The sequence below is a fragment of the Ranitomeya variabilis genome, chromosome 2 (assembly GCF_051348905.1).
Source record: "Ranitomeya variabilis isolate aRanVar5 chromosome 2, aRanVar5.hap1, whole genome shotgun sequence".
In the NCBI taxonomy this organism is placed as follows: domain Eukaryota; kingdom Metazoa; phylum Chordata; class Amphibia; order Anura; family Dendrobatidae; genus Ranitomeya; species Ranitomeya variabilis.
Window position 1 is genome coordinate 6,699,157 of NC_135233.1, and position 13,707 is coordinate 6,712,863.

Sequence of the window (13,707 nt, forward strand, 5' to 3'; positions counted from 1 at the left end):
AAGAGCAAACTCGGCCAACGGCAAGAAAGCCACCCAATCATCCTGATCAGCAGACACAAAGCATCTCAAATAGGTTTCCAAGGTCTGATTAGTTCGCTCAGTTTGGCCATTTGTCTGAGGATGGAACGCCGAAGAAAATGACAAATCAATGCCCATCCTAGCACAAAAGGCCCGCCAAAACCTAGAAACAAACTGGGAACCTCTGTCAGACACAATATTCTCCGGAATGCCATGCAAACGAACCACATGCTGAAAAAACAATGGAACCAAATCAGAGGAGGAAGGCAATTTAGGCAAAGGTACCAAATGGACCATTTTAGAGAACTGGTCACAAACCACCCAGATAACAGACATCTTCTGGGAAACAGGAAGATCCGAAATAAAATCCACGGAAATATGCGTCCAGGGCCTCTCAGGGACCGGCAAAGGCAAAAGCAACCCACTAGCGCGGGAACAGCAAGGCTTGGCCCGGGCACAAGTCCCACAGGACTGCACAAAAGAACGCACATCCCGCGACAAGGAAGGCCACCAAAAGGACCTAGCAACCAAATCTCTGGTACCAAAAATCCCAGGATGACCAGCCAACACTGAACAATGAACCTCAGAAATTACCTTACTAGTCCATCTATCAGGAACAAACAGCTTCACCACTGGACAGCGGTCAGGTTTATCAGCCTGAAATTCCCGAAGCACCCGCCGCAAATCAGGGGAGATGGCAGAAAGAATCACCCCTTCTTTAAGAATGCCAACCAGCTCAAGGACTCCAGGAGAATCAGGCAAAAAACTCCTAGAGAGGCATCAGCCTTAACATTCTTAGATCCCGGAAGATACGAGACCACAAAATCAAAACGGGAGAAAAACAGGGACCATCGAGCCTGTCTAGGGTTCAGCCGCTTGGCCGACTCGAGGTAAATCAGATTCTTATGATCGGTCAAGACCACAACGCGGTGCTTGGCTCCCTCAAGCCAATGTCGCCACTCCTCAAATGCCCACTTCATAGCCAACAACTCCCGATTGCCAACGTCATAATTGCGCTCCGCAGTCGAAACCTTTCTGGAAAAAAAAGCACACGGTTTCATCAAAGAACCATCAGAATTCCTCTGAGACAAAACGGCCCCTGCCCCAATCTCAGAAGCGTCAACCTCAACCTGAAAAGGAAGAGAAACATCCAGCTGACGCAACACAGGGGCAGAAGTAAATCGGCGTTTAAGCTCCTGAAAGGCCTCAACAGCCGCAGAGGACCAATTCGTCACATCAGCGCCTTTCTTCGTCAAATCGGTCAGGGGCTTAACCACACTGGAAAAGTTGGCAATGAAACGGCGATAAAAATTAGCAAAGCCCAAAAATTTCTGAAGGCTCTTCACCGATGTGGGTTGAATCCAGTCATGAATGGCTTGGACCTTAACAGGATCCATTTCTATAGACGAGGGAGAAAAAATAAAACCCAAAAAAGAGACCTTCTGAACTCCAAATAGGCACTTAGACCCCTTCACAAATAAAGCATTATCACGAAGGATCTGGAATACCATCCTGACCTGCTTCACATGAGACTCCCAATCATCGGAAAAAATCAAAATATCATCCAAATACACAATCATGAATTTATCAAGATAATTGCGGAAAATATCATGCATGAAGGACTGAAATACAGAAGGAGCATTAGAAAGCCCGAAAGGCATCACAAGGTATTCAAAATGGCCTTCGGGCGTATTAAATGCAGTTTTCCATTCGTCACCCTGTTTAATACGAACAAGATTATATGCCCCTCGAAGGTCAATCTTAGTAAACCAACTAGCCCCCTTAATCCGAGCAAACAAATCAGAAAGCAAAGGTAAAGGGTATTGGAATTTGACCGTGATCTTATTAAGAAGGCGATAATCAATACAGGGTCTCAAGGAGCCATCCTTCTTGGCAACAAAAAAGAATCCCGCTCCCAATGGTGACGAGGACGGCCGAATATGCCCCTTCTCCAAAGACTCCTTGACATAACTCCGCATTGCGGCATGCTCTGGCACAGACAGATTGAAAAGTCGGCCCTTAGGGAACTTACAGCCAGGAATCAAGTTAATAGCACAATCACAGTCCCTATGTGGAGGAAGGGAACTGGACTTGGGCTCATCAAATACATCCTGGAAATCCGACAAAAACTCAGGGACTTCAGAAGAGGGGGAAGAGGAAATTGACATCAAAGGAACGTCACAATGTACCCCTTGACAACCCCAACTAGTCACAGACATCGATTTCCAATCCAGCAACCGATTATGTTCCTGTAACCATGGAAAACCCAGTACAACAACATCATGCAAGTTATGCAACACCAGAAAACGGCAATCTTCCTGATGTGTTGGAGCCATGCACATAGTCAGCTGAGTCCAATACTGAGGTTTATTCTTGGCCAACGGTGTAGCATCAATGCCCCTCAAAGGAATAGGGCTCTGCAAAGGCTGCAAGGAAAAACCACAGCGCCTGGCGAATTCCAAGTCCATTAAGTTCAGGGCAGCGCCTGAATCCACAAACGCCATGACAGAAAAGGACGATAATGAGCAAATCAGGGTCACAGATAAGAGAAATTTAGGCTGTACAGTACTGATGGTAACAGACCTAGCGGCCCTCTTAATACGCTTAGGGCAATCAGAAATAACATGAGCAGAATCACCACAGTAAAAACACAGCTTATTCTGACGTCTGAATCCCTGCCGTTCTGCTCTAGTCAAAATCCTATCACATTGCATAGGCTCAGGACTCTGCTCAGAGGATACTGCCATATGGTGCACAACTTTGCGCTCGCACAGACGCCGATCAATCTGAATGGCTAGAGACATAGATTCGCTCAGACCAACAGGTGTGGGGAACCCCACCATAACATCTTTAAGGGCTTCAGAAAGACCCTTTCTGAAAATTGCTGCCAGAGCATCCTCATTCAATTTAGTGAGCACAGACCATTTTCTAAATTTCTGGCAGTATAATTCTGCCGCTTCCTGACCCTGACACAGGGCCAACAAGGTTTTTTCTGCATGATCCACAGAGTTAGGTTCGTCATACAATAATCCGAGCGCTTGAAAAAATGCGTCTACATTAAGCAATGCCGGATTCCCTGATTCAAGGGAGAATGCCCAGTCCTGAGGGTCACCACGCAGCAGAGAGATGACAATCTTAACCTGCTGAATGGGATCACCAGAGGAACGGGGTTTCAAAGCAAAAAACAATTTACAGTTATTTTTAAAGTTCAAAAACTTGGATCTGTCCCCAAAAAACAAATCAGGAGTTGGAATTCTAGGCTCTAAGGCCAGAGTCTGGACAACATGATTTTGGATACTCTGTACTCTTGCAGCAAGTTGATCCACACGAGAAAACAAACCCTGAACATCCATGCCAGCGCCAAAATCCTGAACCACCCAAAGATTAAGAGTTAAAAAAAGACAAAAGAGACTGCAGAAAAAAAAATGGCTCAGAATTTTTCTTTTTTCCTTCTTTTGAGATGCATTTAATTCATTTTTGGCCAGTTGTACTGTTATGCACTGGTGGTTTAGGAGCAACATGGGACGAGCTCTGGAGGAGGTGGTAACTATACCGACCGCAGTTCCTGAGCTTAACACAACACTAGAAGTAGCCGTGGGATGTTCCTGTCACTCCCTAGACATCTCGTCACAGCCGGAGAACTGACTACCCCTAAAGATAGAAACATGAAAGCTATCTTGCCTCAGAGAAAATCCCCAAAGGATAGGACAGCCCCCAAAATATTGACTGTGAGTGGAGAGGGAAATGACATACACAGAATGAAACTAGGATGTAGCAAAGGAGGCCAGTCTAGCTAGATAGATAGAACAGGACAGAATGCTGTGCGGTCAGTATTAAAAACTAGAAAAATCCACCACAGAGTTTACAAAAATCTCCACACCTGACTAAAGGTGCGGAGGGTAAATCTGCTTTCCAGAGCTTCCAGCTTAACTGAATAAATCCATACTGACAAGCTGGACTAGAAAAAAAACATAGAATGTGCTGAACGATTAAGTTCACAACAAGTGGAAAGCAAAAGAACAAAGCAAGGACTTATCTTTGCTGAACTGGTCAGAACATCAGGGAAATCCAAGAGAGATGTGAATCCAAGCAAGAACCATTGACAACTGGCACTAGCTGAAGGATAGAGCCAGGATAAATAGCCGAGCCAGAATAGACGATCAGTGGAAGCAGCTGCTGACGCTAAATCCAAGGAGCAGCAGTACCACTTAAATCCACCGGAGGGAGCCCAAGAGCAGAACTCACAAAAGTGCCACTTACAACCACCGGAGGGAGCCCAAGAGCGGAATTCACAACAGGGGAGGGAGGGAGAGCGGGCGGAGAGACGAGGAGAGGGAGGGCAGGCGGAGAGACGAGGGGAGGACGGGCGGGCGGGCGGAGAGACGAAGGGAGGGCTTTTCGGAGAGACGAGGGGAGGGAGGGCGGAGAGAAGAGGGGAGGGCGGAGAGACGAGGGGAGAGCGGGCGGGCTTTCGGATAGACGAGGGGAGGGCGGGAATCCGGGCGGGCGGAGAGGGCGGAGAGACGAGGGGAGGGAGGGCGGAGAGGCGAGGGGGGGAGGGGAGACGAGGGGAGGGGGGAGACGAGGGGAGGGGGGAAGACGAGGGGAGGGGGAAGACGAGGGGAGGGGGAAGACGAGGGGAGGGAGGGTGGAGAGACGAGGGGAGGGGGGCGGAAAGACGAGGGGAGGGGAGGGGGGCACGCGGAGAGACGAGCGGGAGAGAGATGAGATGAGAGGAGGGGGGGTAGAGACACGAGAGGAGGGCGGGCAGATACAGGAGCCGGGGGGCGCGCGGAGAGGCGAGCGGGGATCGAGACAAGGGGAGAGCGGAGAGAGGAGCAGAAATAGACAGCAGTGGTTCTGGCAGTAATAGGGAGCCCTCACACTGAACATGAGCACGGCACACAATGCCTCCAATCAGAGGCCTTCTTTCACTTTACCACAGTAGGTGTGATTATATAAGCCGCTCTGTGATTGGTCCGGCTGGATGTTGCTCTATAGAGCGGGCTCGGAGCTGCAGTGGGCGGTAGAGGCTGTCCGGGTTCTTTATTCAGTGTCTGCTGATCGGCGCCATCTTTTTGTGGCTCGCTGTCTGGGGACGGAAGCGCTGGACTCCGAGAAGATGGCGGCCCTTGTACATTGATGTGACAGCCGTACAGAGGACTCGGACTGTGATGTCACACGTCTAACGTGGGGATTCCGGAGGATTACCCGGCGTGCCTCTCGGAAACATGGCTGCCAGCAGGTAAGAGAAGACGGAGGGAGGCCGCCTGTGAGGTGACGGTGCTGGGAGGGGGCGCCATGGAGGCGAGTGAGAGGGAGGCGGACACCTGCTCTATACTCATACTGATGGGGGGGACACGGCGGGGGGCGGTGTGTGTGATGGGGGGACACGGCGGGGGGCGGTGTGTGTGATGGGGGGACACGGCGGGGGCCGGTGTGTGTGATGGGGGGACACGGCGGGGGCCGGTGTGTGTGATGGGGGGACACGGCGGGGGGCGGTGTGTGTGATGGGGGGACACGGCGGGGGGCGGTGTGTGTGATGGGGGGACACGGCGGGGGGCGGTGTGTGTGATGGAGGGACACGGCGGGGGCCGGTGTGTGTGATGGGGGGGACACGGCGGGGGGCCGGTGTGTGATGGGGGGGCAGGTGTGTGTGATGGGGGGACACGGCGGGGGCCGGTGTGTGTGATGGGGGGGACACGGCGGGGGCCGGTGTGTGTGATGGGGGGACACGGTGGGGGGCCGGTGTGTGTGATGGAGGGACACGGCGGGGGCCGGTGTGTGTGATGGGGGGGACACGGCGGGGGCCGGTGTGTGTGTGTGATGGGGGGACACGGCGGGGGCCGGTGTGTGTGTGTGATGGGGGGACACGGCGGGGGCCGGTGTGTGTGATGGGGGTCAGTGGGGTCAGTGAGTGGCTCGGGTTGATGTCGGGTGGTCTCTGGGGTCCGGACTCCATTGTAGCAGGTCGTGTCTGTGTCTTGTAGATGAGCTCTGGGCTTCTCTTCTGGCGGAGGAGGAGGACCGCGCTGTGAGGTAAGGAGCTGGGTCCTCTATCACTCGCACTTCTGTATGTGAGTCACGCTTGGACTGTGACCCTCCACATCTCCCTGGACTTTGGCTTGTGCTCGGCCTCTCGGTGTCACTTGTGTGGAGTCCGGACACTGAAGAAGATGGGAGTTCTCCTCCTGGGGACCATGTGAGGTCAGCAGGTAGCGTCTGCTCAGTGGATGATGGGAGTGAATGTTCTCCCCCTCCCTGTGTTGTGGGTGAAGGTTTGGTTGGCGGGGGCAGGACTTGGAAGAAGGGGAGGGTCTGTCTGTTGTCGGGGGCCGGCGGTCGTCTGTTACCCTTTAGCTTGTTAGTTTTTTTTCGCTATAAGGGTCTGCGCCCTGCTCCTGGCCGGGGGGGGGTGTTGTACACCTGCGCGCTGCTTGTGGCCGAGGGAGGGACACCCCAGGGTGCCAAGATTAACGGTGGCGTCTGAGGGGTTGAACAGTTATTGTAGAGCGAAGCATCAGCAAGTGACAGTGCAGGCGACAGTGAGGGAAACCACAACTCCCAGCAAGTTCTGGAGATTTACAGATGTCAGAGAATGCTTGGACTTGTAGTTCCTAGAGTTTGCAGCCAATCCGAGGCCACAGATTGGCTGCAGCGGTTGTGTGAAGTTCAGGTCGTAATAAGACGTGAGAAGAGCATTGTGGTGTTGAGCGGCGGTCCCGGCGCACTGCGGGGGTCTTGTAGGAACGTAGGTGGTGTTTTTCCTCTTTCACTACCCCATGGGCCAGACCCTTTAATCGTCTAAAGAGGAGCCATAAATGCGACACTTTGTGCCCGCGGCGCCATTTGTTGGGGGACGAGTTGTAGTTCGGAAGAACATAAAATGTAGAGATAAAATCTGAGTGCGACCGCCAAGAACCCGCTCTGCCGCAGCCATTGGGGCGTGTTTTTGGGATGTCGTTACGTGGTGACGCTTCTCCGGGCCGCAGCCGTTCTGGTGATCGCAGCTTCAGCCGCTATTATTCTAGTGAAATTGATTTTTCACATTGCCTGAACAGTTGTGCGCCCCCGGCCCAGCCTGTATGACCAAAACAATCCCAGCTCCAGCCGCGTCTCTTTATATCTGGGCGGATTGTACAGGTTTTACATAGTAACATGGTAACATAGTTAGTAAGGCCGAAAAAAGCCATTTGTCCATCCAGTTCAGCCTATATTCCATCATAATAAATCCCCAGATCTACGTCCTTCTACAGAACCTAATAATTGTATGATACAATATTTTTGATTTTGGACCCGTTACGTATTTTTTTCTTTCCATTTTTGGTGGGAAATGGAGCTTTAATTGAAACTTCCATATATATGTGTGTGTGTGTGTATATATATATGTATGTGTGTATATACGTGTGTGTATATGTAACCTATTCTTTGTAAATCTTTAAGTTCCTGTGAGACCTTTAAACCTGCCGAGCCGCCTATAGCACAAGCAGGGTTCTCCTCTGAAGTCTGGCATGTGGAGAGCGTCACAGGAGGACAAACATGTCCGCTGCGGTCTTCCTTCAGGCCCCGGCTGCACTAGAGGCACACTCCCACCTTCACCTACTAGTACCGGGGGTCAGAGGGACACCTTCGCTGCAGGGGAGGCACTCGCACATCTACGACAGACTCGTCAGTGTTAGCGACTACTCTCCTGCCCAAGCCGTCCATCAGCCCCCAGGACCTGGCACCACCAGGGAAAGCGAGTGAGTCCTGTGGAACCCTCCATTGCACGTCCGTGACACTGGGCCCACTGGGGAATTCTCCAGCTTTTGGCAGGACCAGTCTGAGCCTGTGTGTTTTGTATATGCAAATGTTGAAAAAAACAATTGGAAACAAAATTATCAAAACCTCTGGATGTATCCAGTCTCGTGCAGAAATCCCGGCACCTCTACTGAGTAAGGTTTTGCCGCTGAACATGGCTGGAGTGAAGGTCTGTGTTCAGCGATGAGTTCGGTTTTTGTGTTGGACGCAATGATGGCTGGAGCAGCTTAGTGTGGAGACACGACGGGTCAGTGAGTGCTCTAGTCCGCTAGCCGAAACCGCATGGACCAGGTATCCCACCGCTCTCCTTTAACCATGGGTATAATACTACCCAGACAATGTAGGTTGAGGGTAACTGTGTGACAATGCTTTATTGAACCACAAAACAGGCAAAAAACACAAAAACAGTCCCAGCAAAATAACCAAGATGGTGCACATCAGAGTCTCACCCTTCCGCTGACCCGCTGGGATTTGAGCAGCTGTGACTTCAGAGCTTCCAGGGCCAGTTATCCCATCTGTGGCACGCACGGAGAGGAGGTAACGATAAGCTTAGGAAGTTGACAATCCATTTGAGGTACAAGGCCAGGTGACCGGAGGGTCACAAACTTGCTTCTCCGAACATCTCCATGGAGCCAGGTGACCGGTGGGTCCCAGTCCCGGCTTTCTGCAAACAAGTCCTGGGATTCGCAATGGTCAATGGAGCAGACCCGTATTCTTCCAGCCGGGGCCTTGGTCCCCTAAACTGGCATCCTGTAGAATAACAAATCTGTGTCCCTCTTGATGGAGCCATTATGTCTTGGCTGCTGTCTTATAGAGAGTCTCTGGATGTTTGGATCTCTTGGCTGTCTGGATGTCCCTCTGTATATCTGGAGGTATTTCTCCTTTTTAAAGTTAACAAATGTCCTTCAAGCCAGCATTCTTAGGTAAAGGGGAAGAATGGTGATCTATTTACATAGTTTTTGCCTCCTCTATTTTGCAGGCCAACAAACTAGCTGGCCTGGACAATGTGTAATTGGCATATCAGCAAATAAAATTGTTCAATGACCCTGCATGAAAGAGTCAATATTTCAGAATCTTGCCCAACTGAAGAAATAAAATGCATAAATTCAAACTCAACAAATGGATAACTCTATTCTTCCTGGCTAACTGGAAATAGACGTGTCTGATTTATTAAGATACAATGCTGTGTCCCCACACCTAGGTATCCATGTTTACGACTACTCATAGCCACAGCTAGCTAGATTCTAATGGCTAACTAAGCTACTGCAATGCCTGCACATGAGGAAAGATACATAGCGAATCAGAAGAACTATACTACATTACTAATTGGAGATTATTGCAAAGAGGTAAAGTCACCTCACCGTATCACTATGCACATATTCAGGAAAAACAATCGGCGCGGAGCAGTCTCTGTCCAGGATGCATTCAGCAGAGGCAAAGGAAGGAAATAGATCTGCAGCGATGAATTTCACAGAAGAAGGGATAACAAAAAAAAGTAGCTTTTAATTGGTCCGTTAAAAAAAAAACACAGTAAGTGTTGGAGGAGACGGGCGCTCACCGGGTACGGATGACGGAGGAGACGGGCGCTCACCGGGTACGGATGACGGAGGAGACGGGCTCACCGGGTACGGATGACGGAGGAGACGGGGGCTCACCGGGTACGGATGACGGAGGAGACGGGCGCTCACCGGGTACGGATGACGGAGGAGACGGGCGCTCACCGGGTACGGATGACGGAGGAGACGGGCGCTCACCGGGTACGGATGACGGAGGAGACGGGCGCTCACCGGGTACGGATGACGGAGGAGACGGGCGCTCACCGGGTACGGATGACGGAGGAGACGGGCGCTCACCGGGTACGGATGACGGAGGAGACGGGCGCTCACCGGGTACGGATGACGGAGGAGACGGGGGCTCACCGGGTACGGATGACGGAGGAGACGGGCGCTCACCGGGTACGGATGACGGAGGAGACGGGGGCTCACCGGGTACGGATGACGGAGGAGACGGGGGCTCACCGGGTACGGATGACGGAGGAGACGGGGGCTCACCGGGTACGGATGACGGAGGAGACGGGGGCTCACCGGGTACGGATGACGGAGGAGACGGGGGCTCACCGGGTACGGATGACGGAGGAGACGGGCGCTCACCGGGAACGGATGACGGAGGAGACGGGCGCTCACCGGGAACGGATGACGGAGGAGACGGGCGCTCACCGGGTACGGATGACGGAGGAGACGGGCGCTCACCGGGTACGGATGACGGAGGAGACGGGCGCTCACCGGGTACGGATGACGGAGGAGACGGGCGCTCACCGGGTACGGATGACGGAGGAGACGGGCGCTCACCGGGTACGGATGACGGAGGAGACGGGCGCTCACCGGGTACGGATGACGGAGGAGACGGGCGCTCACCGGGTACGGATGACGGAGGAGACGGGCGCTCACCGGGTACGGATGACGGAGGAGACGGGCGCTCACCGGGTACGGATGACGGAGGAGACGGGCGCTCACCGGGTACGGATGACGGAAGAGACGGGCGCTCACCGGGTACGGATGACGGAGGAGACGGGCGCTCACCGGGTACGGATGACGGAGGAGACGGGCGCTCACCGGGTACGGATGACGGAGGAGACGGGCGCTCACCGGGTACGGATGACGGAGGAGACGGGCGCTCACCGGGTACGGATGACGGAGGAGACGGGCGCTCACCGGGTACGGATGACGGAGGAGACGGGCGCTCACCGGGTACGGACGTGATTTTAATTTTTTCATTTTGTATTTTGTCAATTCATAATCAACTATTAACCATTTTATTCCTGGAAGCTTCCTACTGCGCTGTATTTTCCCATGCTTACCTAGGACTTCTCGTCCCCTGTAATATAGATGTGTCTCCTCCCCTCATCCCCTGTAATATAGATGTCTCCTCCTCTCATCCCCTGTAATATAGATGTGTCTCCTCCTCTCATCCCCTGTAATATAGATGTCTCCTCCTTTCATCCCCTGTAATATAGATGTCTCCTCCTCTCATCCCCTGTAATATAGATGTGTCTCCTCTCCTCATCCCCTGTAATATAGATGTCTCCTCCTCTCATCCCCTGTAATATAGATGTCTCCTCCTCTCATCCCCTGTAATATAGATGTCTCCTCTCCTCATCCCCTGTAATATAGATGTGTCTCCTCCTCTCATCCCCTGTAATATAGATGTGTCTCCTCCTCTCATCCCCTGTAATATAGATGTGTCTCCTCCTCTCATCCCCTGTAATATAGATGTCTCCTCCTCTCATCCCCTGTAATATAGATCTGTCTCCTCCTCTCATCCCCTGTAATATAGATGTGTCTCCTCCCCTCATCCCCTGTAATATAGATGTGTCTCCTCCTCTCATCCCCTGTAATATAGATGTGTCTCCTCCTCTCATCCCCTGTAATATAGATGTGTCTCCTCCTCTCATCCCCTGTAATATAGATGTCTCCTCCTCTCATCCCCTGTAATATAGATGTCTCCTCCTCTCATCCCCTGTAATATAGATGTCTCCTCCTCTCATCCCCTGTAATATAGATGTCTCCTCCTCTCATCCCCTGTAATATAGATGTCTCCTCCTCTCATCCCCTGTAATATAGATCTGTCTCCTCCTCTCATCCCCTGTAATATAGATCTGTCTCCTCCTCTCATCCCCTGTAATATAGATGTGTCTCCTCCCCTCATCCCCTGTAATATAGATGTGTCTCCTCCTCTCATCCCCTGTAATATAGATGTGTCTCCTCCTCTCATCCCCTGTAATATAGATGTCTCCTCCTCTCATCCCCTGTAATATAGATGTCTCCTCCTCTCATCCCCTGTAATATAGATGTCTCCTCCTCTCATCCCCTGTAATATAGATGTGTCTCCTCCTCTCATCCCCTGTAATATAGATGTGTCTCCTCCCCTCATCCCCTGTAATATAGATGTGTCTCCTCCTCTCATCCCCTGTAATATAGATGTGTCTCCTCCTCTCATCCCCTGTAATATAGATGTGTCTCCTCCTCTCATCCCCTGTAATATAGATGTGTCTCCTCCTCTCATCCCCTGTAATATAGATGTCTCCTCCTCTCATCCCCTGTAATATAGATGTGTCTCCTCCCCTCATCCCTTGTAATATAGATGTGTCTCCTCCTCTCATCCCCTGTAATATACATGTGTCTCCTCCTCTCATCCCCTGTAATATAGATGTGTCTCCTCCCCTCATCCCCTGTAATATAGATGTCTCCTCCTCTCATCCCCTGTAATATAGATGTGTCTCCTCCTCTCATCCCCTGTAATATAGATGTGTCTCCTCCCCTCATCCCCTGTAATATAGATGTCTCCTCCTCTCATCCCCTGTAATATAGATGTCTCCTCCCCTCATCCCCTGTAATATAGATGTGTCTCCTCTCCTCATCCCCTGTAATATAGATGTGTCTCCTCCTCTCATCCCCTGTAATATAGATGTGTCTCCTCCTCTCATCCCCTGTAATATAGATGTGTCTCCTCCTCTCATCCCCTGTAATATAGATGTCTCCTCCTCTCATCCCCTGTAATATAGATGTGTCTCCTCCTCTCATCCCCTGTAATATAGATGTGTCTCCTCCCCTCATCCCCTGTAATATAGATGTGTCTCCTCCTCTCATCCCCTGTAATATAGATGTCTCCTCCTCTCATCCCCTGTAATATAGATGTCTCCTCCTCTCATCCCCTGTAATATAGATGTCTCCTCCCCTGATCCCCTGTAATATAGATGTCTCCTCCTCTCATCCCCTGTAATATAGATGTGTCTCCTCCTCTCATCCCCTGTAATATAGATGTGTCTCCTCCCCTGATCCCCTGTAATATAGGTGTCTCCTCCCCTCATCCCCTGTAATATAGATGTGTCTTCTCCCCTCGTCCCCTGTAATATAGATGTGTCTCCTCTCCTCATCCCCTGTAATATAGATGCGTCTCCTCCCCTGATCCCCTGTAATATAGATGTATCTCCTCCCCTCATCCCCTGTAATATAGGTGTCTCCTCCCCTCATCCCCTGTAATATAGATGTGTCTCCTCCTCTCATCCCCTGTAATATAGATGCCTCCTCCTCTCATCCCCTGTAATATAGATGTGTCTCATCCCCTGTAATATAGATGTGTCTCCTCCTCTCATCCCCTGTAATATAGATGTGTCTCCTCCTCTCATCCCCTGTAATATAGATGTCTCCTCCTCTCATCCCCTGTAATATAGATGTGTCTCCTCCTCTCATCCCCTGTAATATAGATGTCTCCTCCTCTCATCCCCTGTAATATAGATGTGTCTCCTCCTCTCATCCCCTGTAATATAGATGCGTCTCCTCCCCTGATCCCCTGTAATATAGATGTATCTCCTCCCCTCATCCCCTGTAATATAGGTGTCTCCTCCCCTCATCCCCTGTAATATAGATGTGTCTCCTCCTCTCATCCCCTGTAATATAGATGCCTCCTCCTCTCATCCCCTGTAATATAGATGTGTCTCCTCCTCTCATCCCCTGTAATATAGATGTGTCTCCTCCTCTCATCCCCTGTAATATAGATGTCTCCTCCTCTCATCCCCTGTAATATAGATGTCTCCTCCTCTCATCCCCTGTAATATAGATGTGTCTCCTCCTCTCATCCCCTGTAATATAGATGTGTCTCATCCCCTGTAATATAGATGTGTCTCCTCCTCTCATCCCCTGTAATATAGATGTCTCCTCCCCTGATCCCCTGTAATATAGATGTGTCTCCTCTCCTCATCCCCTGTAATATAGATGTGTCTCCTCCTCTCATCCCCTGTAATATAGGTGTCTCCTCCTCTCATCCCCTGTAATATAGATGTGTCTCCTCCCCTCATCCCCTGTAATATAGATGTGTCTCCTCCTCTCATCC

At 51.2% G+C, this 13,707-nt stretch overlaps 1 protein-coding gene across 7 annotated transcripts in view; it reads left to right on the plus strand.

Moving 5' to 3' along the window:
- The first annotated feature begins 5,124 nt into the window (after window positions 1-5,124).
- The window catches only part of TJAP1 (tight junction associated protein 1), a 52,689-nt gene continuing 44,106 nt past the window's right edge, over window positions 5,125-13,707 (plus strand). For 2 of the 7 annotated variants that reach the window (XM_077281905.1, XM_077281909.1), the window contains exons 1-2: window positions 5,125-5,263; window positions 6,009-6,057. The gene's annotated coding sequence lies outside the window, so the exon portion shown is untranslated. Of the gene's footprint in view, window positions 5,264-6,008; window positions 6,234-13,707 lie in introns of those variants that run through there. The other 5 variants (XM_077281912.1, XM_077281911.1, XM_077281908.1 and 2 more) reach the window with 5 other exon arrangements.